Consider the following 23405-nt stretch of genomic DNA (forward strand, 5'->3'; position numbering starts at 1 on the left):
TGGTGGAGAGGGCACTGAATTATATGGTGGTGGAGAGGGCACTGCATAATATGGTGGTGGAGAGGGCACTGAATTATATGGTGGTGGAGAGGGCACTGCATAATATGGTGGTGGAGGGGGCACTGCATTATATTTTGGTGGAGAGGGCACTGCATTATATGGTGGTGGAGGGGGCACTGCATTATATGGTGGTGGAGAGGGCACTGCATTATATGGTGGTGGAGAGGGCACTGCATTATATTGTGCTGGAGAGGGCACTGCATTGTATGGTGGTGTAGAGTGCACTGAATTATATGGTGGTGGAGAGGGCACTGCATTATATGGTGGTGGAGAGGGCACTGAATTATGTGGTGCTGGAGAGGGCACTGAATTATATGGTGGTGGAGAGGGCACTGCATAATATGGTGGTGGAGAGGGCACTGAATTATATGGTGGTGGAGAGGGCACTGCATAATATGGTGGTGGAGGGGGCACTGCATTATATTTTGGTGGAGAGGGCACTGCATTATATGGTGGTGGAGGGGGCACTGCATTATATGGTGGTGGAGAGGGCACTGCATTATATGGTGGTGGAGAGGGCACTGCATTATATTGTGCTGGAGAGGGCACTGCATTGTATGGTGGTGTAGAGTGCACTGAATTATATGGTGGTGGAGAGGGCACTGCATTATATGGTGGTGGAGAGGGCACCTCATTATATGGTGGTGGAGGGGGCACTGCATTATATGGTGGCGGAGAGGGCACTGCATTATATGGTGGTGTAGAGGGCACTGAATTATGTGGTGGTGGAGAGGGCACTGCATTATACGGTGGTGGAGACGGCACTGCATTATATGGTGGTGTAGAGGGCACTGAATTATATGGTGGTGGAGAGGGCACTGCATTATATGGTGGTGGAGGAGGCACTGCATTATATGGTGGCGGAGAGGGCACTGAATTATATGGTGGTGGAGAGGGCACTGCATTATATGGTGGCGGAGAGGGCACTGCATTATATGGTGGTGGAGAGGGCACTGCATTATATGGTGGCGGAGAGGGCACTGCATTATATGGTGGTGGAGAGGGCACTGAATTATATGGTGGTGGAGAGGGCACTGCATTATATGGTGGCGGAGAGGGCACTGCATTATATGGTGGTGTAGAGGGCACTGAATTATGTGGTGGTGGAGAGGGCACTGCATTATATGGTGGTGTAGAGGGCACTGCATTATATGGTGGTGGAGAGGGCACTGCATTATATGGTGGTGGAGAGGGCACTGAGTAATGTGGTGGTGGAGAGGGCGCTGAATTATGTGGTGGTGGAGAGGGCACTGCATTATATGGTGGTGTAGAGGGCACTGCATTATATGGTGGTGGAGAGGGCACTGCATTATATGGTGGTGGAGAGGGCACTGAATTATGTGGTGGTGGAGAGGGCACTGCATTATATGGTGGTGTCGAGGGCACTGCATTATATGGTGGTGTAGAGGGCACTGAATTATGTGGTGGTGTAGAGGGCACTGCATTATATGGATGTGGAGGGGGCACTGCATTATATGGTGGTGGAGAGGGCACTGCATTATATGGTGGCGGAGAGGGCACTGCATTATATGGTGGTGTAGAGGGCACTGAATTATGTGGTGGTGGAGAGGGCACTGCATTATATGGTGGTGGAGAGGGCACTGCATTATATGGTGGCGGAGAGGGCACTGAATGATATGGTGGTGGAGAGGGCACTGCATTATATGGTGGTGGAGGGGGCACTGCATTATATGGTGGTGTAGAGGGCACTGAATTATATGGTGGTGTAGAGGGCACTGAATTATATGGTGGTGGAGAGGGCACTGCATTATATGGTGGTGGAGAGGGCACTGAATGATATGGTGGTGGAGAGGGCACTGCATTATACGGTGGTGGAGAGGGCACTGCATTATATGGTGGTGTAGAGGGCACTGAATTATATGGTGGTGGAGAGGGCACTGCATTATATGGTGGTGGAGAGGGCACTGAATGATATGGTGGTGGAGAGGGCACTGCATTATATGGTGGTGTAGAGGGCACTGAATTATGTGGTGGTGGAGAGAGCACTGCATTATATGGAGGTGGAGGGGGCACTGCATTATATGGTGGTGTAGAGGGCACTGAATTATGTGGTGGTGGAGAGGGCACTGTATTATATGGTGGTGGAGAGGGCACTGCATTATATGGTGGTGGAGGGGGCACTGCATTATATGGTGGTGTAGAGGGCACTGAATTATGTGGTGTTGGAGAGGGCACTGTATTATATGGTGGTGGAGAGGGCACTGCATTATATGGTGGTGGAGGGGGCACTGCATTATATGGTGGTGTAGAGGGCACTGAATTATGTGGTGGTGGAGAGGGCACTGCATTATATGGAGGTTGAGAGGGCACTGCATTATATGGTGGTGGAGGGGGCACTGCATTATATGGAGGTGGAGAGGGCACTGGATTATATGGTGGTGGAGAGGGCACTGGATTATATGGTGGTGGAGCAGGCACTGCATTATATGGAGGTGGAGGGGGCACTGCATTATACAGTGGTGGAGGGGGCACTGCATTTTATGGTGGTGGAGGGGGCACTGCATTATACGGCGGTGGAGGGGGCACTGCATTATACGGTGGTGGAGAGGGCACTGCATTATATGGCGGTGAAGGGGGCACTGCATTATACGGTGGTGGAGAGGGCACTGAATTATATTCTGGTGAAGGGGGCACTGCATCATATGGTGTTCGAGAGGCTTCTGCATTAAATGGAGTTGGAGGGGGCACTGCATTATACGGTGGTGGAGAGGGCACTGCATTATATGGTTGTGGAGAGGGCACTGAATTATATGGTGATGGAGAGGGCAATGCATTATATGGTGGTGGAGAGGGCACTGCATTATATGGTTGTTGGGAGGGCACTGCATTATATGGTGGCGGAGAGGGCACTGCATTATATGGTGGTGTAGAGGGCACTGAATTATGTGGTGGTGGAGAGGGCACTGCATTATATGGTGGTGGAGAGGGTACTGAATGATATGGTGGTGGAGAGGGCACTGCATTATATGGTGGTGGAGAGGGCACTGCATTATATGGTGGCGGAGAGAGCACTGCATTATATGGTGGCGGAGAGGGCACTGAATGATATGGTGGTGGAGAGGGCACTGCATTATATGGTGGTGTAGAGGGCACTGAATTATATGGTGGTGGAGAGGGCACTGAATTATATGGTGGTGGAGAGGGCACTGCATTATACGGTGGTGGAGAGGGCACTGCATTACATGGTGGTGGAGAGGGCACTGAATGATATGGTGGTGGAGAGGGCACTGCATTATAGGGTGGTGTAGAGGGCACTGAATTATATGGTGGTGGAGAGGGCACTGAATTATATGGTGGTGGAGAGGGCACTGCATTATATGGTGGTGTAGAGGGCACTGAATTATGTGGTGGTGGAGAGGGCACTGCATTATCCGGTGGTGGAGAGGGCACTGCATTATATGGTGGTGTAGAGGGCACTGAATTATATGTTGGTGGAGAGGGCACTTCATTATATGATGGTGGAGGGGGCACTGCATTATATTTTGGTGGAGGGGGCACTACATTGTATGGTGGTGGAGAGGGCACTGGATTATATGGTGGTGGAGCAGGCACTGCATTATATGGTGGTGTAGAGGGCACTGAATTATGTGGTGCTGGAGAGGGCACTGAATTATATGGTGGTGGAGAGGGCACTGCATTATATGGTGGTGGAGGGGGCACTGCATTATATTTTGGTGGAGAGGGCACTGCATTATATGGTGGTGGAGGGGGCACTGCATTATATGGTGGTGGAGAGGGCACTGCATTATATGGTGGTGGAGAGGGCACTGCATTATATTGTGCTGGAGAGGGCACTGCATTGTATGGTGGTGTAGAGTGCACTGAATTATATGGTGGTGGAGAGGGCACTGCATTATATGGTGGTGGAGAGGGCACCTCATTATATGGTGGTGGAGGGGGCACTGCATTATATGGTGGCGGAGAGGGCACTGCATTATATGGTGGTGTAGAGGGCACTGAATTATGTGGTGGTGGAGAGGGCACTGCATTATACGGTGGTGGAGACGGCACTGCATTATATGGTGGTGTAGAGGGCACTGAATTATATGGTGGTGGAGAGGGCACTGCATTATATGGTGGTGGAGGAGGCACTGCATTATATGGTGGCGGAGAGGGCACTGAATTATATGGTGGTGGAGAGGGCACTGCATTATATGGTGGCGGAGAGGGCACTGCATTATATGGTGGTGGAGAGGGCACTGCATTATATGGTGGCGGAGAGGGCACTGAATTATATGGTGGTGGAGAGGGCACTGCATTATATGGTGGCGGAGAGGGCACTGCATTATATGGTGGTGGAGAGGGCACTGCATTATATGGTGGCGGAGAGGGCACTGCATTATATGGTGGTGGAGAGGGCACTGAATTATATGGTGGTGGAGAGGGCACTGCATTATATGGTGGCGGAGAGGGCACTGCATTATATGGTGGTGTAGAGGGCACTGAATTATGTGGTGGTGGAGAGGGCACTGCATTATATGGTGGTGTAGAGGGCACTGCATTATATGGTGGTGGAGAGGGCACTGCATTATATGGTGGTGGAGAGGGCACTGAATAATGTGGTGGTGGAGAGGGCGCTGAATTATGTGGTGGTGGAGAGGGCACTGCATTATATGGTGGTGTAGAGGGCACTGCATTATATGGTGGTGGAGAGGGCACTGCATTATATGGTGGTGGAGAGGGCACTGAATTATGTGGTGGTGGAGAGGGCACTGCATTATATGGTGGTGTCGAGGGCACTGCATTATATGGTGGTGTAGAGGGCACTGAATTATGTGGTGGTGTAGAGGGCACTGCATTATATGGATGTGGAGGGGGCACTGCATTATATGGTGGTGGAGAGGGCACTGCATTATATGGTGGCGGAGAGGGCACTGCATTATATGGTGGTGTGGAGGGCACTGAATTATGTGGTGGTGGAGAGGGCACTGCATTATATGGTGGTGGAGAGGGCACTGCATTATATGGTGGCGGAGAGGGCACTGAATGATATGGTGGTGGAGAGGGCACTGAATTATGTGGTGGTGGAGAGGGCACTGCATTATATGGTGGTGGAGAGGGCACTGCATTATATGGTGGCGGAGAGGGCACTGCATTATATGGTGGTGTAGAGGGCACTGAATTATGTGGTGGTGGAGAGGGCACTGCATTATATGGTGGTGGAGAGGGCACTGCATTATATGGTGGTGGATAGGGCACTGAATGATATGGTGGTGGAGAGGGCACTGCATTATATGGTGGTGGAGAGGGCACTGCATTATATGGTGGCGGAGAGAGCACTGCATTATATGGTGGCGGAGAGGGCACTGAATGATATGGTGGTGGAGAGGGCACTGCATTATACGGTGGTGGAGAGGGCACTGCATTATATGGTGGTGTAGAGGGCACTGAATTATATGGTGGTGGAGAGGGCACTGCATTATATGGTGGTGGAGAGGGCACTGAATGATATGGTGGTGGAGAGGGCACTGCATTATATGGTGGTGTAGAGGGCACTGAATTATGTGGTGGTGGAGAGAGCACTGCATTATATGGAGGTGGAGGGGGCACTGCATTATATGGTGGTGTAGAGGGCACTGAATTATATGGTGGTGGAGAGGGCACTGCATTATATGGTGGTGGAGGGGGCACTGCATTATATGGTGGTGTAGAGGGCACTGAATTATGTGGTGGTGGAGAGGGCACTGTATTATATGGTGGTGTAGAGGGCACTGCATTATATGGTGGTGGAGGGGGCACTGCATTATATGGTGGTGTAGAGGGCACTGAATTATGTGGTGGTGGAGAGGGCACTGCATTATATGGAGGTGGATAGGGCACTGTATTATATGGTGGTGGAGAGGGCACTGCATTATATGGTGGTGGAGGGGGCACTGCATTATATGGAGGTGGAGAGGGCACTGGATTATATGGTGGTGGAGAGGGCACTGGATTATATGGTGGTGGAGCAGGCACTGCATTATACGATGGTGGAGGGGGCACTGCATTATATATTGGTGGAGGGGGCACTGCATTATATGGCGGTGGAGGGGGCACTGCATTATACAGTGGTGGAGGGAGCACTGCATTATATGGTGGTGGAGGGGGCACTGCATTATACAGTGGTGGAGGGGGCACTGCATTTTATGGTGGTGGAGGGGGCACTGCATCATATGGTGTTCGAGAGGGTTCTGCATTATATGGAGTTGGAGGGGGCACTGCATTATACGGTGGTGGAGAGGGCACTGCATTATATGGTTGTGGAGAGGGCACTGAATTATATGGTGGCGGAGATGGCACTGCATTATATGGTGGTGGAGAGGGCACTGCATTATATTGTGGCGGAGAGGGCACTGCATTATATGGTGGTGGAGAGGGCACTGAATTATATGGTGGCGGAGATGGCACTGCATTATATGGTGGTGGAGAGGGCACTGCATTATATTGTGGCGGAGAGGGCACTGCATTATATGGTGGTGGAGAGGGCACTGAATTATATGGTGGTGGAGAGGGCACTGCATTATATGGTGGTGTAGAGGGCACTGAATTATGTGGTGGTGGAGAGGGCACTGCATTATCCGGTGGTGTAGAGGGCACTGAATTATATGGTGGTGGAGAGGGCACTGCATTATATGGTGGTGGAGGGGGCACTGCATTATACTTTGGTGGACGGAGCACTGCATTGTATGGTGGTGGAGGGGTCATTGCATTATATTTTGGTGGAGGGGGCACTGCATTATATGGTGGTGGAGAGTGCACTGCATTATATGGTGTTGGAGCGGGCACTGCATTATACGATGGTGGAGAGGGCACTGCATTATATTGTGGTGGAGGGGGCACTGCATTATATGGTGGTGGAGGGGGCACTGCATTGTACGGTGGTGGAGGGGGCACTGCATTATATAGTGGTGGAGTTGGCACTGCATTATATGGTGGTGGAGAGGGCATTGCATTATATGTTGGTGGAGAGTGCACTGCATTATATGGCGGTGGAGGGGGCACTGCATTATACGGTGGTGGAGGGGGCACTGCATTATATGGAGGTGGAGAGGGCACTGCATTATATGGTGGTGGAGGGGGCACTGCATTATATGGTGGTGGAGGGTGCACTGCATTATATGATGATGGAGAGGGCACAGCAGTATATTGTGGTGGAGGGTGCACTGCATTATATGGAGGTGGAGAGGGCACTGCATTATATGGTGGTGGAGGGGGCACTGCATTATATGGTGGTGGAGGGTGCACTGCATTATATGGTGATGGAGAGGGCACTGCATTATATGGTGGTGGAGGGTGCACTGCATTATATGGTGATGGAGAGGGCACTGCATTATATGGTGGTGGAGGGTGCACTGCATTATATGGTGGTGGAGAGTGCACTGCATTATATGGTGTTGGAGCGGGCACTGCATTATACGATGGTGGAGGGGGCACTGCATCATATGGTGATGGAGAGGGCACTGCATTATATGGTGGTGGAGGGGGCACTGCATTATATGGTGGTGGAGAGTGCACTGCATTATATGGCGGTGGAGAGGGCACTGCATTATATGGTGGTGGAGGGTGCACTGCATTATATGGTGGTGGAGAGGGCACTGCATTATATTGTGGTGGAGGGGGCACTGCATTATATGGTGGTGGAGAGGGCACTGCATTATATGGCGGTGGAGAGGGCACTGCATTATATGGTGGTGGAGGGTGCACTGCATTATATGGTGATGGAGAGGGCACAGCAGTATATTGTGGTGGAGAGGGCACTGAATTATATGGTGGTGTAGGGGGCACTGCATTATATTTTGGTGGAGTGGGCACTGCATTATATTGTGGTGCGGGGGCACTGCATAATATTTTGCTGGAGGGGGCACTGCATTATATGGTGGTGGAGCGGGCACTGCATTATATGGAGGTGGAGAGGGCACTGCATTATATGGTGGTGGAGGGGGCACTGCATTATATGGTGGTGGAGGGGGCACTGCATTATATGGAGGTGGAGGGGGCACTGCATTATATGTTGGTGGAGAGGGCACTGCATTATATGGCGTCGGAGTGACGAACCGGATTCTTTCCCCTCAGTCTGGTTCAGCAAGAACTGATTCGAGTACACCGTAAAGTTCAAACAACTTTAATAGCAGATCTTAGTCTGTCGCTTCAATTCAGATTCCTGAGAGAATCCGAACGATTCTAACAGAATAAGGAGAGACAAAGACAAAGACAAAAACTCATACCTTTATACAGATCGATAGAGGTTGGAACATCATTAACACAAAAGTCAACACCAATCATAAGCCGGGCACAGGCTGCCATGCGGGGTTACATTATTTCCGGCCAATCATAGACAATCCATGTGCTGACCATGTTGCTATTAGACATCAAAGGGGTTACTTCCTCACTTCCCAACTTGGAAGGTTCTTCCCTGTTCCTTCTATTCCTTATCTCCCAACCTGGAATGTCTTTCAACTTTGGCTAAGCTCGTTCCCTATATTGATCTGCCATAAACATGGAGACATTCAGACCAGTCCTTGACTCACATCAAAGACCTATCATTGATAAGACAATGCAGGCCTGCTGACTAAGCAACCATATGGCCCAGCAGGAGGGCCAGGCCACTTGTATCAATCTCAGTTACTAACTAATTAACCCTTTCTAACCATTTTGCATTCTGCTTCTTTGCCACATAGGCATTTTAATATTTTACTAAAAACTGACCACGCAGGGATTCTCAGGAGGAGGCACTGCATTATATGGTGGTGGAGCGGGCACTGCATTATATGGAGGTGGAGAGGGCACTGCATTATATGGTGGTGGAGGGGGCACTGCATTATATGGCGGTGGAGGGGGCACTGCATTATACGGTGGTGGAGAGGGCACTGCATTGTATGGTGGTGGAGAGGGCACTGCATTATATGGCGGTGGAGGGGGCACTGCATTATACGGTGGTGGAGAGGGCACTGCATTATATTGTGGTGGAGGGGGCACTGTATTATACGGTGGTGGAGAGGGCACTGCATTGAATGGTGGTGGAGGGGGCACTGCATTGTATGGCGTCGGAGGAGGCACTGCATTATATGGTGGTGGAGCGGGCACTGCATTGTACGGTGGTGGAGAGGGCACTGCATTTTCTGGAGGTGGAGAGTGCACTGCATTTTCTGGAGGTGGAGGGGGCACTGCATTATATGGTGGTGGAGGAGGCACTGCATTATATGGTGGTGGAGGAGGCACTGCATTATATGGAGGTGGAGAGGGCACTGCATTATATGGTGGTGGAGGGGGCACTGCATTATATGGTGGTGGAGGGGGCACTGCATTATATGGTGGTGGAGGAGGCACTGCATTATATGGAGGTGGAGAGGGCACTGCATTATATGGTGGTGGAGGGGGCACTGCATTATATGGTGGTGGTGGGGGCACTGCATTATATGGTGGTGGAGGAGGCACTGCATTATATGGAGGTGGAGAGGGCACTGCATTATATGGTGGTGGAGGGGGCACTGCATTATATGGTGGTGGAGGGGGCACTGCATTATATGGTGGTGGAGGAGGCACTGCATTATATGGAGGTGGAGAGGGCACTGCATTATATGGTGGTGGAGGGGGCACTGCATTATATGGTGGTGGAGGGGGCACTGCATTATATGGTGGTGGAGGAGGCACTGCATTATATGGTGGTGGAGGAGGCACTGCATTATATGGTGGTGGAGGAGGCACTGCATTATATGGAGGTGGAGAGGGCACTGCATTATATGGTGGTGGAGGGGGCACTGCATTATATGGTGGTGGAGGGGGCACTGCATTATATGGTGGTGGAGGGGGCACTGCATTATATGGTGGTGGAGGGGGCACTGCATTATATGGTGGTGGAGGAGGCACTGCATTATATGGTGGTGGAGGGGGCACTGCATTATATGGTGGTGGAGAGGGCACTGCATTATATGGAGGTGGAGAGGGCACTGCATTATATGGTGGTGGAGGGGGCACTGCATTATATGGTGGTGGAGCGGGCACTGCATTATATGGAGGTGGAGAGGGCACTGCATTATATGGTGGTGGAGGGGGCACTGCATTATATGGTGGTGGAGAGGGCACTGCATTGAATGGTGGTGGAGGGGGCACTGCATTGTATGGCGTCGGAGGAGGCACTGCATTATATGGTGGTGGAGCAGGCACTGCATTATATGGAGGTGGAGAGGGCACTGCATTATATGGTGGTGGAGGGGGCACTGCATTATATGACGGTGGAGGGGGCACTGCATTATACGGTGGTGGAGAGGGCACTGCATTATATGGAGGTGGAGAGGGCACTGCATTATATGGTGGTGGAGGGGGCACTGCATTATATGGTGGTGGAGGGGGCACTGCATTATATGTTGGTGGAGAGGGCACTGCATTGAATGGTGGTGGAGGGGGCACTGCATTATATGGTGGTGGAGCGGGCACTGCATTATATGGTGGTGGAGAGGGCACTGCATTATATGGTGGTGGAGGGGGCACTGCATTATATGGCGGTGGAGGGGGCACTGCATTATACGGTGGTGGAGAGGGCACTGCATTATATGGAGGTGGAGAGGGCACTGCATTATATGGAGGTGGAGAGGGCACTGCATTATATGGCGTCGGAGGAGGCACTGCATTATATGGTGGTGGAGCGGGCACTGCATTATATGGAGGTGGAGAGGGCACTGCATTATATGGTGGTGGAGGGGGCACTGCATTATATGGCGGTGGAGGGGGCACTGCATTATACGGTGGTGGAGAGGGCACTGCATTATATGGAGGTGGAGAGGGCACTGCATTATATGGAGGTGGAGAGGGCACTGCATTATATGGTGGTGGAGGGGGCACTGCATTATATGTTGGTGGAGAGGGCACTGCATTGAATGGTGGTGGAGGGGGCACTGCATTATATGGCGTCGGAGGAGGCACTGAATTATATGGTGGTGGAGCGGGCACTGCATTATATGGAGGTGGAGGGGGCACTGCATTATATGGTGGTGGAGGGGGCACTGCATTATATGGTGGTGGAGGGGGCACTGCATTATATGTTGGTGGAGAGGGCACTGCATTGAATGGTGGTGGAGGGGGCACTGCATTATATGGCGTCGGAGGAGGCAATGCATTATATGGAGGTGGAGAGGGCACTGCATTACATGGTGGTGGAGGGGGCACTGCATTATATGGATGTGGAGAGGGCACTGCATTATATGGCGGTAGAGGGGGCACTGCATTATATGGTGGTGGAGGGGGCACTGCATTATACGGTGGTGGAGAGGGCACTGCATTATATGGCGGTGGAGGGGGCACTGCATTATATGGAGGTGGAGAGGGCACTGCATTATATGGTGGTGGAGGGGTCACTGCATTATATGGTGGTGGAGCGGGCACTGCATTATATGGAGGTGGAGAGGGCACTGCATTATATGGTGGTGGAGGGGGCACTGCATTATATGGCGGTGGAGGGGGCACTGCATTATACGGTGGTGGAGAGGGCACTGCATTGTATGGTGGTGGAGAGGGCACTGCATTATATGGCGGTGGAGGGGGCACTGCATTATACGGTGGTGGAGAGGGCACTGCATTATATTGTGGTGGAGGGGGCACTGTATTATACGGTGGTGGAGAGGGCACTGCATTGTACGGTGGTGGAGAGGGCACTGCATTATATGGAGGTGGAGAGGGCACTGCATTTTCTGGAGGTGGAGGGGGCACTGCATTATACGGTGGTGGAGGGGGCACTGCATTATATGGAGGTGGAGAGGGCACTGCATTATATGGTGGTGGAGGGGGCACTGCATTATATGGTGGTGGAGGGTGCACTGCATTATATGGTGATGGAAAGGGCACATCAGTATATTGTGGTGGAGGGTGCACTGCATTATATGGAGGTGGAGAGGGCACAGCAGTATATTGTGGTGGAGAGGGCTCTGCATTATATGGTAGTGGAGGGTGCACTTCATTATATGGTGGTGGAGGGTGCACTTCATTATATGGTGATGGAGAGGGCACAGCAGTATATTGTGGTGGAGAGGGCTCTGCATTATATGGTAGTGGAGAGGGCACTGAATTATATGGTGGTGTAGGGGGCACTGCATTATGTTTTGGTGGAGTGGGCACTGCATTATATTGTGGTGCGGGGGCACTGCATTATATTTTGGTGGAGGGGGCACTGCATTATATGGTGGTGGAGCGGGCAATGCATTATATGGAGGTGGAGAGGGCACTGCATTATATGGTGGTGGAGCTGGCACTGCATTATATGTTGGTGGAGGGGGCACTGCATTATATGGTGGTGGAGCGGGCACTGCATTATATGGAGGTGGAGAGGCCACTGCATTATATGGTGGTGGAGGTGGCACTGCATTATATGGATGTGGAGAAGGCACTGCATTTTACGTTGGTGGAGAGGGCACTGCATTTTTTGGAGGTGGAGGGGGCACTGCATTATATGGTGGTGGAGAGGGCACTGCATTATATGGAGGTGGAGAAGGCACTGCATTATATGGAGGTGGAAGTGGCACTGCATTATATGGTGGTGGAGAGGGCACTGCATTATATGGAGGTGGACGGGGCATTGCATTATATGTTGGTGGAGAGTGCACTGCATTATATGGCGGTGGAGGGGGCACTGCATTATACGGTGGTGGAGGGGGCACTGCATTATATGGAGGTGGAGAGGGCACTGCATTATATGGAGGTGGAGGGGGCACTGCATTATATGGTGGTGGAGGGGGCACTGCATTATATGGTGGTGGAGGGTGCACTGCATTATATTTTGGTGGAGTGGGCACTGCATTATATGGAGGTGGAGAGGGCACTGCATTATATGTTGGTGGAGAGGGCACTGCATTATATGGTGGTGGAGGGGGCACTGCATTATATGGCGTCGGAGGAGGCACTGCATTATATGGAGGTGGAGCGGGCACTGCATTATATGGAGGTGGAGAGGGCACTGCATTATATGGTGGTGGAGGGGGCACTGCATTATATGGTGGTGGAGAGAGCACTACATTAAATGGTGGTGGAGGGGGCACTGCATTATATGGTGGTGGAGGGGGCACTGCATTATATGGATGTGGAGAAGGCACTGCATTCTATTGTGCTGGAGATGGCACTGCATTATATGGTGGTGGAGAGGGCACTGCATCATATGGTGGTGGAGCGGGCACTGCAATATACGATGGTGGAGGGGGCACTGCATTACATTGTGGTGGAGGGGGCACTGCATTATATGGTGGTGGAGGGGGCACTGCATTTCTGGTGGTGGAGAGGGCACTGCATTATATGGTGGTGGAGAGGGCATTGCATTATATTTTGGTGGAAAGGGCACTGCATTATATTGTGGTGGAGAGGGCACTGCATTATACGGTGGTGGAGAGGGCACTGCATTATACGGTGGTGGAGAGGGCACTGCATTATACGGTGGTGGAGAGGGCACTGCATTATATGGAGGTGGAGGGGGCACTGCATTATATGGAGGTGGAGGTGGCACTGCATTATATGGTGGTGGAGAGGGCACTGCATTATATGGGATGGAGGGGGCACTGCATTGTATGGAGGTGGAGGTGGCACTGCATTATATGGTGGTGGAAAGGGCACTGCATTATATGGAGGTGGAGGGGGCACTGCATTATATGGTGGTGGAGAGGGCACTGCATTATATGGTGGTGGAGGGGACACTGCATTATATATTGGTGGAGAGGGCACTGCATTATATGGCGGCGGAGGGGGCACTGCATTATATGGTGGTGGAGGGGGCACTGCATTATATGGCGTCGGAGGAGGCACTGCATTACATGGTGGTGGAGGGGGCACTGCATTATATGGATGTGGAGAGGGCACTGCATTATATGGCGGTAGAGGGGGCACTGCATTATATGGTGGTGGAGGGGGCACTGCATTATACGGTGGTGGAGAGGGCACTGCATTATATGGCGGTGGAGGGGGCACTGCATTATATGGAGGTGGAGAGGGCACTGCATTATATGGTGGTGGAGGGGTCACTGCATTATATGGTGGTGGAGCGGGCACTGCATTATATGGAGGTGGAGAGGGCACTGCATTATATGGTGGTGGAGGGGGCACTGCATTATATGGCGGTGGAGGGGGCACTGCATTATACGGTGGTGGAGAGGGCACTGCATTGTATGGTGGTGGAGAGGGCACTGCATTATATGGCGGTGGAGGGGGCACTGCATTATACGGTGGTGGAGAGGGCACTGCATTATATTGTGGTGGAGGGGGCACTGTATTATACGGTGGTGGAGAGGGCACTGCATTGTACGGTGGTGGAGAGGGCACTGCATTATATGGAGGTGGAGAGGGCACTGCATTTTCTGGAGGTGGAGGGGGCACTGCATTATACGGTGGTGGAGGGGGCACTGCATTATATGGAGGTGGAGAGGGCACTGCATTATATGGTGGTGGAGGGGGCACTGCATTATATGGTGGTGGAGGGTGCACTGCATTATATGGTGATGGAAAGGGCACATCAGTATATTGTGGTGGAGGGTGCACTGCATTATATGGAGGTGGAGAGGGCACTGCATTATATGGTCGTGGAGGGGGCACTGCATTATATCGTGGTGGAGGGTGCACTTCATTATATGGTGATGGAGAGGGCACAGCAGTATATTGTGGTGGAGAGGGCTCTGCATTATATGGTAGTGGAGAGGGCACTGAATTATATGGTGGTGTAGGGGGCACTGCATTATGTTTTGGTGGAGTGGGCACTGCATTATATTGTGGTGCGGGGGCACTGCATTATATTTTGGTGGAGGGGGCACTGCATTATATGGTGGTGGAGCGGGCAATGCATTATATGGAGGTGGAGAGGGCACTGCATTATATGGTGGTGGAGCTGGCACTGCATTATATGTTGGTGGAGGGGGCACTGCATTATATGGTGGTGGAGCGGGCACTGCATTATATGGAGGTGGAGAGGCCACTGCATTATATGGTGGTGGAGGTGGCACTGCATTATATGGATGTGGAGAAGGCACTGCATTTTACGTTGGTGGAGAGGGCACTGCATTTTTTGGAGGTGGAGGGGGCACTGCATTATATGGTGGTGGAGAGGGCACTGCATTATATGGAGGTGGAGAAGGCACTGCATTATATGGAGGTGGAAGTGGCACTGCATTATATGGTGGTGGAGAGGGCACTGCATTATATGGAGGTGGACGGGGCATTGCATTATATGTTGGTGGAGAGTGCACTGCATTATATGGCGGTGGAGGGGGCACTGCATTATACGGTGGTGGAGGGGGCACTGCATTATATGGAGGTGGAGAGGGCACTGCATTATATGGAGGTGGAGGGGGCACTGCATTATATGGTGGTGGAGGGGGCACTGCATTATATGGTGGTGGAGGGTGCACTGCATTATATTTTGGTGGAGTGGGCACTGCATTATATGGAGGTGGAGAGGGCACTGCATTATATGTTGGTGGAGAGGGCACTGCATTATATGGTGGTGGAGGGGGCACTGCATTATATGGCGTCGGAGGAGGCACTGCATTATATGGAGGTGGAGCGGGCACTGCATTATATGGAGGTGGAGAGGGCACTGCATTATATGGTGGTGGAGGGGGCACTGCATTATATGGTGGTGGAGAGAGCACTACATTAAATGGTGGTGGAGGGGGCACTGCATTATATGGTGGTGGAGGGGGCACTGCATTATATGGATGTGGAGAAGGCACTGCATTCTATTGTGCTGGAGATGGCACTGCATTATATGGTGGTGGAGAGGGCACTGCAATATACGATGGTGGAGGGGGCACTGCATTATATTTTGGTGGAGCGGGCACTGCATTACATTGTGGTGGAGGGGGCACTGCATTATATGGTGGTGGAGGGGGCACTGCATTTCTGGTGTTGGAGAGGGCACTGCATTATATGGTGGTGGAGAGGGCATTGCATTATATTTTGGTGGAAAGGGCACTGCATTATAAAGTGGTGGAGGGGGCACTGCATTATACGGTGGTGGAGAGGGCACTGCATTATACGGTGGTGGAGAGGGCACTGCATTATACGGTGGTGGAGAGGGCACTGCATTATACGGTGGTGGAGAGGGCACTGCATTATATGGAGGTGGAGGGGGCACTGCATTATATGGAGGTGGAGGTGGCACTGCATTATATGGTGGTGGAGAGGGCACTGCATTATATGGGATGGAGGGGGCACTGCATTGTATGGAGGTGGAGGTGGCACTGCATTATATGGTGGTGGAAAGGGCACTGCATTATATGGAGGTGGAGGGGGCACTGCATTATATGGTGGTGGAGAGGGCACTGCATTATATGGTGGTGGAGGGGACACTGCATTATATATTGGTGGAGAGGGCACTGCATTATATGGCGGCGGAGGGGGCACTGCATTATATGGTGGTGGAGGGGGCACTGCATTATATGGAGGTGGAGAGGGCACTGCATTATATGGTGGTGGAGGGGGCACTGCATTATATGGTGGTGGAGGGGGCACTGCATTATATGATGGTGGAGGGGGCACTGCATTATATGGAGGTGGAGAGGGCACTGCATTATATGGTGGTGGAGGGGGCACTGCATTATATGGTGGTGGAGGGGGCACTGCATTATATGGTGGTGGAGAGGGCACTGCATTATATGGAGGTGGAGGGGGCACTGCATTATATGGAGGTGGAGAGGGCACTGCATTATATGGTGGTGGAGAGGGCACTGCATTATATGGAGGTGGAGGGGGCACTGCATTATATGGTGGTGGAGAGGGCACTGCATTAGATGGAGGTGGAGGGGGCACTGCATTATATGGTGGTGGAGAGGGCACTGCATTATATGGTGGTGGAGAGGGCACTGCATTATATGGAGGTGGAGAGGGCACTGCATTATATGGAGGTGGAGAGGGCACTGCATTATATGGTGGTGGAGGGGGCACTGCATTATATGGTGGTGGAGAGGGCACTGCATTATATGGAGGTGGAGAGGGCACTGCATTATATGGAGGTGGAGGGGGCACTGCATTATATGGTGGTGGAGAGGGCACTGCATTATATGGAGGTGGAGAGGGCACTGCATTATATGGTGGTGGAGGGGGCACTGCATTATATGGTGGTGGAGGGGGCACTGCATTATATGGTGGTGGAGAGGGCACTGCATTATATGGAGGTGGAGGGGGCACTGCATTATATGGCGGTGGAGGGGGCACTGCATTATATGGAGGTGGAGAGGGCACTGCATTATATGGTGGTTGAGGGGGCACTGCATGATATGGTGGTTGAGGGGGCACTGCATTATATGGTGGTGGAGGTGGCACTGCATTATATGGTGGTGGAGAGGGCACTGCATTATATGGCGGTTGAGGGGGCACTGCGTTATATGGTGGTGGAGAGGGCACTGCATTATATGGAGGTGGAGAGAGCACTGCATTATACGGTGGTGGAGAAGGCACTGCGTTATATGGTGGTGGAGAGGGCACTGCATTATATGGTGGTGGAGAAGGCACTGCATTTTCTTGTGGTGGAGAGGGCACTGCATTATCCGATGGTGGAGAGGGCACTGCATTAAATTGTGGTGGAGGGGGCACTGCATTATATGGAGGTGGAGAGAGCACTGCATTACATGGAGGTGGAGGGGGCACTGCATTATATGGAGGTGGAGAGAGCACTGCATTATATGGTGGTGGAGAGGGCACTGCATTATATGGAGGTGGAGGTGGCACTGCATTATATGGTGGTGGAGAGGGCACTGCATTATATGGCGGTGGAGGGGGCACTGCATTATATGGTGGTGGAGAGGGCACTGCATTATATGGCGGTGGAGGTGGCACTGCATTATATGGTGGTGGAGAGGGCACTGCATTATATGGAGGTGGAGGTGGCACTGCATTATATGGTGGTGGAGAGGGCACTGCATTATATGGCGGTGGAGGGGGCACTGCATTATACGGTGGTGGAGGGGGCACTGCATTATATGGAGGTGGAGAGGGCACTGCATTATATGGTGATGGAGGGGGCACTGCATTATATGGTGGTGGAGAGGTCTCTGCATTGTATGGCGGTGGAAAGGGCTCTGCATTATATGGTGGTGGAGAGGGCACTGAATTATATGGTGGTGGAGAGGGCTCTGCATTATATGGTGGTGGAAAGGGCACTGAATTATATGGTGGTGTTGGGGGCACTGCATTATATTTTGGTGGAGTGGGCACTGCATTATATGGTTGTGGAGAGGGCACTGCATTAAATGGTGGTGGAACGGGCACTGCATTATATGGCGGTGGAGGAGGCACTGCATTATATGGTGGTGGAGCGGGCATTGCATTATATGGAGGTGGAGAGGGCACTGCATCATATGGTGGTGGAGGGGGCACTGCATTATATGGCGGTGGAGGAGGCACTGCATTATATGGTGGTGGAGAGAGCACTGCATTACACGGAGGTGGAGAGGGCACTGCATTGTATGGTGGTGGAGGGTGAACTGCATTATATGGTGGTGGAGAGAGCACCACATGAAATGGTGGTGGAGGGGGCACTGCATTATATGGTGGTGGAGGGGGCACTGCATTATATGGAGGTGGAGGAGGCACTGCATTATATGGAGGTGGAGAGGGCACTGCATTATATGGAGGTGGAGGAGGCACAGCATTATATGGAGGTGGAGGGGGCACTGCATTATATGGTGTTGGAGAGGGCACTGCATTATATTGTGGTGGAGGGGGCACTGCATTATATTGTGGTGGAGGGGGCACTGCATTATATTGTGGTGGAGGGGGCACTGCATTATACGGTGGTGGAGAGGGCATTGCATTATACGGTGGTGGAGAGGGCACTGAATTATACGGTGGTGTAGAGGGCACTGCATTATATGGAGGTGGAGAGAGCACAGCATTATATGGAGGTGGAGGGGGCACTGCTTTATATGCTGGTGGAGAGGGCACTGCATGATATGGAGCTGGAGAGGGCACTGCATTATATGGTGGTGAAGGGGGCACTGCATTATACGGTGGTGGAGAGGGCACTGCATTATACGGTGGTGGAGAGGGCACTGCATTATTCGGTGGTGGAGAGGGCACTGCATTATACGGTGGTGGAGAGGGCACTGCATTATCCGGTGGTGGAGAGGGCACTGCATTATTCGGTGGCGGAGAGGGCACTGCATTATATTGTGGTGGAGAGGGCACTGAATTATACGGTGGTGTAGAGGGCACTGCATTATATCGAGGTGGAGAGAGCACTGCATTATATGGAGGTGGAGGGGGCACTGCATTATATGGTGGTGGAGAGGGCACTGCATGATATGGAGGTGGAGAAGGCACTGCATTATATGGCGGTGGAGAATGCATTGAATTATATGGTGGTGGAGAGGGCTCTGCATCATATGGTGGTGGAAAGGGCACTGAATTATATGGTGGTGTAGGGGGCACTGCATTATATGGAGGTGGAGGGGGCACTGCATTATATGGAGGTGGAGAGGGCACTGCATTATATGGTGGTGGAGAGGGCACTGCATTATATGGAGGTGGAGGGGGCACTGCATTATATGGTGGTGGAGAGGGCACTGCATTAGATGGAGGTGGAGGGGGCACTGCATTATATGGTGGTGGAGAGGGCACTGCATTATATGGTGGTGGAGAGGGCACTGCATTATATGGAGGTGGAGAGGGCACTGCATTATATGGAGGTGGAGAGGGCACTGCATTATATGGTGGTGGAGGGGGCACTGCATTATATGGTGGTGGAGAGGGCACTGCATTATATGGAGGTGGAGAGGGCACTGCATTATATGGAGGTGGAGAGGGCACTGCATTATATGGAGGTGGAGGGGGCACTGCATTATATGGTGGTGGAGAGGGCACTGCATTAGATGGAGGTGGAGGGGGCACTGCATTATATGGTGGTGGAGAGGGCACTGCATTATATGGTGGTGGAGAGGGCACTGCATTATATGGAGGTGGAGAGGGCACTGCATTATATGGAGGTGGAGAGGGCACTGCATTATATGGTGGTGGAGGGGGCACTGCATTATATGGTGGTGGAGAGGGCACTGCATTATATGGAGGTGGAGAGGGCACTGCATTATATGGAGGTGGAGGGGGCACTGCATTATATGGTGGTGGAGAGGGCACTGCATTAGATGGAGGTGGAGGGGGCACTGCATTATATGGTGGTGGAGAGGGCACTGCATTATATGGTGGTGGAGAGGGCACTGCATTATATGGAGGTGGAGAGGGCACTGCATTATATGGAGGTGGAGAGGGCACTGCATTATATGGTGGTGGAGGGGGCACTGCATTATATGGTGGTGGAGAGGGCACTGCATTATATGGAGGTGGAGAGGGCACTGCATTATATGGAGGTGGAGGGGGCACTGCATTATATGGTGGTGGAGGGGGCACTGCATTATATGGTGGTGGAGGGGGCACTGCATTATATGGAGGTGGAGAGGGCACTGCATTATATGGTGGTGGAGGGGGCACTGCATTATATGGTGGTGGAGGGGGCACTGCATTATATGGTGGTGGAGAGGGCACTGCATTATATGGAGGTGGAGGGGGCACTGCATTATATGGCGGTGGAGGGGGCACTGCATTATATGGAGGTGGAGAGGGCACTGCATTATATGGTGGTTGAGGGGGCACTGCATGATAAGGTGGTTGAGGGGGCACTGCATTATATGGTGGTGGAGGTGGCACTGCATTATATGGTGGTGGAGAGGGCACTGCATTATATGGCGGTTGAGGGGGCACTGCGTTATATGGTGGTGGAGAGGGCACTGCATTATATGGAGGTGGAGAGAGCACTGCATTATACGGTGGTGGAGAAGGCACTGCGTTATATGGTGGTGGAGAGGGCACTGCATTATATGGTGGTGGAGAAGGCACTGCATTTTCTTGTGGTGGAGAGGGCACTGCATTATCCGATGGTGGAGAGGGCACTGCATTAAATTGTGGTGGAGGGGGCACTGCATTATATGGAGGTGGAGAGAGCACTGCATTACATGGAGGTGGAGGGGGCACTGCATTATATGGAGGTGGAGAGAGCACTGCATTATATGGTGGTGGAGAGGGCACTGCATTATATGGAGGTGGAGGTGGCACTGCATTATATGGTGGTGGAGAGGGCACTGCATTATATGGCGGTGGAGGGGGCACTGCATTATATGGTGGTGGAGAGGGCACTGCATTATATGGCGGTGGAGGTGGCACTGCATTATATGGTGGTGGAGAGGGCACTGCATTATATGGAGGTGGAGGTGGCACTGCATTATATGGTGGTGGAGAGGGCACTGCATTATATGGCGGTGGAGGGGGCACTGCATTATACGGTGGTGGAGGGGGCACTGCATTATATGGAGGTGGAGAGGGCACTGCATTATATGGTGATGGAGGGGGCACTGCATTATATGGTGGTGGAGAGGTCTCTGCATTGTATGGCGGTGGAAAGGGCTCTGCATTATATGGTGGTGGAGAGGGCACTGAATTATATGGTGGTGGAGAGGGCTCTGCATTATATGGTGGTGGAAAGGGCACTGAATTATATGGTGGTGTTGGGGGCACTGCATTATATTTTGGTGGAGTGGGCACTGCATTATATGGTTGTGGAGAGGGCACTGCATTAAATGGTGGTGGAACGGGCACTGCATTATATGGCGGTGGAGGAGGCACTGCATTATATGGTGGTGGAGCGGGCATTGCATTATATGGAGGTGGAGAGGGCACTGCATCATATGGTGGTGGAGGGGGCACTGCATTATATGGCGGTGGAGGAGGCACTGCATTATATGGTGGTGGAGAGAGCACTGCATTATACGGAGGTGGAGAGGGCACTGCATTGTATGGTGGTGGAGGGTGAACTGCATTATATGGTGGTGGAGAGAGCACCACATGAAATGGTGGTGGAGGGGGCACTGCACTATATGGTGGTGGAGGGGGCATTGCATTATATGGAGGTGAAGAAGGCACTGCATTATATGGAGGTGGAGGAGGCACTGCATTATATGGAGGTGGAGAGGGCACTGCATTATATGGAGGTGGAGGAGGCACAGCATTATATGGAGGTGGAGGGGGCACTGCATTATATGGTGTTGGAGAGGGCACTGCATTATATTGTGGTGGAGGGGGCACTGCATTATATTGTGGTGGAGGGGGCACTGCATTATATTGTGGTGGAGGGGGCACTGCATTATACGGTGGTGGAGAGGGCATTGCATTATACGGTGGTGGAGAGGGCACTGAATTATACGGTGGTGTAGAGGGCACTGCATTATATGGAGGTGGAGAGAGCACAGCATTATATGGAGGTGGAGGGGGCACTGCTTTATATGCTGGTGGAGAGGGCACTGCATGATATGGAGCTGGAGAGGGCACTGCATTATATGGTGGTGAAGGGGGCACTGCATTATACGGTGGTGGAGAGGGCACTGCATTATACGGTGGTGGAGAGGGCACTGCATTATTCGGTGGTGGAGAGGGCACTGCATTATACGGTGGTGGAGAGGGCACTGCATTATCCGGTGGTGGAGAGGGCACTGCATTATTCGGTGGCGGAGAGGGCACTGCATTATATTGTGGTGGAGAGGGCACTGAATTATACGGTGGTGTAGAGGGCACTGCATTATATCGAGGTGGAGAGAGCACTGCATTATATGGAGGTGGAGGGGGCACTGCATTATATGGTGGTGGAGAGGGCACTGCATGATATGGAGGTGGAGAAGGCACTGCATTATATGGCGGTGGAGAATGCATTGAATTATATGGTGGTGGAGAGGGCTCTGCATCATATGGTGGTGGAAAGGGCACTGAATTATATGGTGGTGTAGGGGGCACTGCATTATATTTTGGTGGAGTGGGCACTGCATTATATTGTGGTGCAGGGGGCACTGCATTATATTTTGGTGGAGGGGTCACTGCATTATATGGTGGTGGAACGGGCACTGCATTATATGGCGGTGGAGGAGGCACTGCATTATATGGTGGTGGAGCGGGCACTGCATTATATGGAGGTGGAGAGGGCACTGCATCATATGGTGGTGGAGGGGGCGTTGCATTATATGGTGGTGGAGAGGGCACTGCATTATATGGAGGTGGAGAGGGCACTGCATCATATGGTGGTGGAGGGGGCGTTGCATTATATGTTGGTGGTGAGGGCACTGCATTATATGGTGGTGGAGGGGGCACTGCATTATATGGCGGTGGAGGAGGCACAGCATTATAAGGAGGTGGAGGGGGCACTGCATTATATGATGTTGGAGAGGGCTCTGCATTATATTTTGGTGGAGAGGGCACTGCATTATATGGTGGTGGAGAGGGCACTGCATTATATTGTGGCGTAGAGGGCACTGAATTATGTGGTGGTGGAGGGGGCACTGAATTATGTG

At 52.1% G+C, this 23405-nt stretch overlaps 1 protein-coding gene across 2 annotated transcripts in view; it reads left to right on the plus strand.

Annotated features, from left to right (window-relative positions):
* The window catches only part of rapsn (receptor-associated protein of the synapse, 43kD), a 585875-nt gene that overhangs the window by 483400 nt on the left and 79070 nt on the right, over positions 1-23405 (plus strand). The gene's annotated exons all lie outside the window — the stretch shown is intronic.

The sequence above is a fragment of the Heptranchias perlo genome, unplaced genomic scaffold (genome assembly GCF_035084215.1).
Source record: "Heptranchias perlo isolate sHepPer1 unplaced genomic scaffold, sHepPer1.hap1 HAP1_SCAFFOLD_167, whole genome shotgun sequence".
In the NCBI taxonomy this organism is placed as follows: domain Eukaryota; kingdom Metazoa; phylum Chordata; class Chondrichthyes; order Hexanchiformes; family Hexanchidae; genus Heptranchias; species Heptranchias perlo.